The sequence below is a fragment of the Nannospalax galili genome, unplaced genomic scaffold, assembly GCF_000622305.1.
Source record: "Nannospalax galili isolate Female #2095 unplaced genomic scaffold, S.galili_v1.0 scaffold262, whole genome shotgun sequence".
Lineage (NCBI taxonomy): Eukaryota > Metazoa > Chordata > Mammalia > Rodentia > Spalacidae > Nannospalax > Nannospalax galili.
This window is the reverse complement of record NW_008348083.1, coordinates 916,885-921,613: the sequence shown is the minus strand read 5'-3', so window position 1 is coordinate 921,613 and position 4,729 is coordinate 916,885. Positions and strand designations below refer to the sequence as shown.

General features: G+C 38.3%; 1 pseudogene; it reads right to left on the bottom strand.

Moving 5' to 3' along the window:
• Positions 1 to 217: 217 nt before the first annotated feature.
• LOC103743337 lies at positions 218 to 1,364 on the bottom strand (annotated as a pseudogene).
• Positions 1,365 to 4,729: the final 3,365 nt, after the last annotated feature.

Genomic DNA, 4,729 nt, shown 5'->3' with positions numbered 1-4,729 from the left:
AATGTAATGTTATTAAATAATCCAATCCATTCACAAAATGGCGCTCTACATCTGCTCCAGTGTCTTCTGCCATATCACTGCATATTTATGCATGACTGAGATAAGAGTTTCCTTAACATTGTTATTTCAATAACCTGAAGCTGTTCTGTTACCTCTGGGCTCTCATCCTCTCCTATTTATACAGTGAAGCCCATGGTAAGTAGGAAGAAGCTCAGTATCAGCTCCTCCTACCATAGCCCCTAGTTCCTCCACTGCCTCCAGGACCATAGTTCCATCCACCATGTGATCCCCCCCACCATGTTCATGCTACCACCAAAGTTTCCACTCTTCATTGGACCTTAGTTAGAAGGTTGTTGGTTATAATTTCCAAAATCATTGTAATTTTTACTTCCATAATTTTCTCCTCCATAGTTGTCATAACCACCTCTGTAGCCCCTACCTTGGTTGCCATATCCAGGTCCTCCACCATCATATCCTCCTCTTCCTCCTCCATAACAAGGGCTACCACCAAAACTGCCACCTCCAGGTTTTCCACCATACCCATTATAGCCATCTCCAAATCCATGTCCACTTCCATAGTCATCAGAACCCCCCTTAAAGTTGCTTCCTGGTCCTGATCCAAATTTCCACTGCCACCACGAGAATCTCCAAACCAAAGTTCCCTCCTCTTCCTCTCCTGGAACTTTGGATTTCCTGCATTTCTTGTCTAGACAAGGTCTTTCTTACTTCTGCATTATGACCATTGATGGTGTGATATTTTTGCAATTCTATTTTATCCACAGGATCATGATCATCAAAAGTAACAAAGCCAACACCTCTTTTCTTTCCAGACTGCCTATCGGTAATTATTTCAATGGTATCAATTTTTTTCATAATCTTCAAAGTAATCTCTAAGGTGATGTTCTTCAGTTTCTTCTTTAATTCCACCAACAAACAGCTTCTTCACAGTCACATGGGCTCTGGGTTTTGGACTCCTCTCTTGCTACAGCACGTTTTGGCCCAACTACTCTCCCATCAATTGACCGAGGCCTTGCAGCCAGGGCAGCATCCACCTCTGTCATTGATGAGAAAGTTATAAAACCAAATCCTCTTGATCTTTTGCTTGCAGGATCCCCTATAACCACACAGTCTGTGCGCTTTCCCCATTGCTGGTAGTAGTTTCTCAAACTTTCCTCTGTGGTTTCAAAGCTCAAGCCACCAATAAAGAGTTTACTGAACTGTTCCTTTTCTGTCTCCACCGCGGATTCAGTCGCTTCAGGCCGATTTCCTGAAGCGGTGCGTGAGAGAAGAGAAAGACCTCTGCAGACACGAACCGGACTCCTGGTGCTGTGGCGGGAACTGCTGCCATTGGAGAAACTGTGCATTGGGGAGCACTGCACACAGGACCTGGCGCCGCTGCTACTCTGGAATAATTTTTTAAGTAATAAAATTTTTTTTAAAAGAACAAGTATAGATGTTTATGATAGCAAAATATTAGAGAAAAATATTAGTATCTTTATTAGTCACCTTTCTGTCACCATGATAGAAATGCTATAACCAAGGGAACTTACAAGAGGAAGAGTTTATTTAGTTTATGCTTCCAAAGGGGTAAGAGGCCATTATGGAGGGGAGGCATGGTGGCAGAGGCAGCCTGAGTAGGAGCAGAAACTAAACGCTCATATCATCAAGCAAGCACAGGAAGCAGAGTTTCCTGCAAGGCTTAAGAACTCTCTAAGCCGGCTCCCATGACATACTTCCTCCAGCATGGCAGAGGATGCTTCTAAGACCTTCTAAGGCCTCCCAAAATAGCGCCACCAACTAGGGACAAAATGTTTGAATACTTGGAGACTATGGGGGACATTATCATTCAAGCCACCATAATATCTAATAGCATGATCAATAAAATTATTCTAAATATAAAAAAAGAAAATGTGGTGCATGTATCCATTGGAATATTCAGCTATGAAAAACTGAAACCGTTAAATTGTCAAGAATGGTGGACCTGGAAATTACAATATTAAGTGAGGTGACACAAACTCAGAAAAATAAGAAACATGTGTTCTGCCTCATATGTGGCTCCCAGTCTGTAATGTACCAATGTATGTATACAAGCAGGTTTAAGTATGGATAAATACAAAATTATAAGAAAGAGACTAAGAGAGGGTTATATAGGAAAGATAAAGTAGGGAAATAGACACATGGGGAATGAAAGAGAAAGAGAATTGGAGGTAGCTACAGGGAATGCAGTGTGAGAGGGAGATAGACAGGAAGACAACCAGGGAGCCTCACTATGTTACAATGTCCTAATGATATATAACACATTATATGTTAATTTAAAAATGAAAACATTTAAACATTGAATTGGACAACAGTGGCCACAGGATATACTAAACTAAAGCCACCCTAGTAATCATGCAGGTGTGCATCAGCCAGCAAGCAGGTGTATTTCCAGACAATCCCAGCAATATGTAAAATCTTACTTAATATAGGATCTAAACTATACCAATTAGAGAGCTTTCTGTTTCCCAGTTTTAAGTGTTTCTCACCATCCTGCAAATTGTGCCATTCTGAATAATTAGCATTATGGGGAGCTGCCTTGTTGTAGGTGTTTATCTTGCTGAGAAAAAAACTGTGAAATTTAACTGTTCTCAGTTTTTTGTTTTGTTTAGTTTTATTCCTTTGTTCAACATAAAGGGGAACACAAACACACACATACTTATGCAACACAAATCATATAGTGATTGGCTGATAAAAACATGATGACTTAAGGCTCAGAGAATCATAAACTTGTACTTCTCCAAGGAAATGTTTAATTACTAGTGATTACTAGTGAGTGTCTATTATAACTTGAAGGAGTATAAATATTACAATAAATATGATCAATAACACCTGATTGTGGTATTTTTTAATCCTGAAATATTTGAACTTTAAATTCCTGACCCTTAAAATAGCAAGTCATTTAGAAATAAAATAATTCAATTGTGTATTTTCAGTGATTTTTTTGGCATCTTCTTTAGTTTGTAAAGCTACAGACATACTTGTTTTAAGTGTGTTTTAGGATTAGCTGTAACATAATCCCTATGGAACTTGTTAGAACTGCAGAACCTGCTGGCTTCCACCCAAAAGAGATGTCTCTAAATAAACAGAAATTTATATGTTAACAAGATCTCCTGGTGATTCTAATAAGTGGTGTATCTGTTAGGAGACCTCCTGACGAGACTTGCAGGCAGTTAAGCAGAATAAATCATTCTGTCTGAGAGAACTGCCTTGATAAACATACTCTTCAACTTTTTCTGTTATTCAGAACAGTAAGTTATTCGAGAATTCTGAAGATGCAGGTTGGTATTTCAATTTGATTCTCAGCTGGATCTCTGGGAGCTTTACCAAGCAACAATATTTGATCCCTACTTCTGGCTATATTCAATTTTTCTTGAATACATGGCATTTTTATTTTCCACTGGTTGTTTTAAATTTCGTATGACACTTATTTTTCACTGGTGGTTTTAAATTTTGAACAAGGCTAAATTTTCTATCAGAGACTAAAGGATTGAACTTAAAAAAATAAAAAAGTTGGATTTTTTTCAGGACTCTTTCCATAGGCGCATTTACATTTACTCTAGGAAACTTAGCAGCATGTGACAAGATATGGCACCCGTAAAGGTGTCAGTGAGTTCACTAAATGACATATACATAAAATATAATGAGAACTGTAGCTGGTTTGAGAGAAAGAGTTGCTTGTCTAGTGTGCACAAGGTCCTGGATTCTATGCCTAGAACTGAAAAACACAGTAATAACAAAAATTTGTTTTCTGTGTTTATAGTAAGTACTCTTTGTATGATTTGTTTCTTGATTCATTTTTTTTTAATTATTCACTGCAACGATCCCGTAGATTTGGGAGGTGAAAGTTTGAAATAGAAGTCCTATTCAGGGATTAAAAACTCTGTGGCTGCTTGTTCCCTGCACATTGGCCAATTATGAGTTTCTATATTAATCACCAGATGATGATGTATGAGGAAATTTCTGTAGCAAGAGGCAAGAGTTGCAGTCATCGTATGTGTAGAGGTTGCATTGAAGATGTTTGAATTAGGGTTAAGCATCTCACAGACACCTATTCTATGAGCTTGACCAATTCTGGAACCCAGTATTTGTCTCCATCTCTTTCGAAAAGAAGCTCCTTTGATGAGTGGTGAATGGTACATTTGCCTGTAATATGAGGATGAATTTTTAGAATACAGTAAGAAATTATGTTGGTCTAGAAATGTGGCAAATGTAGGTTTTTATGTAGGATTGATGGCACCTCCAGCCACATGTATTTGGCTATACTTACAGCACCACACATAAATTCCCTTCTATCAAGAGGCCTTAATTCCAATTAGACAGCTGTTGATTACCCACAATATAATCGTGCCACTACTGCACCAATAGCGATAATTTGTTGAACCAGTATTGATGCTTATTAGGCTTACGGCTGGGTCAGCCCACTGAGGACTGAGGAAAGAAATGACCATATGCAAGAGGAAGCAAAAAGAAAAAGTGAAGGTAGAGAATACATAAATACAAAATAAGACTAAAAACATTCACAGGAAATGAAATGACAGACCTCAATTCACATCTCTCAATAATAACTCTGAGTGTTAATAACCTCAACTCGTTAGTCAAAAGAGTGAAGAGGAAGCCTACAAAATGGGAGAATATCTTCACCACCTACTCATCTGACAGAGAATTAATAGCCACAATATACAAAGATCTC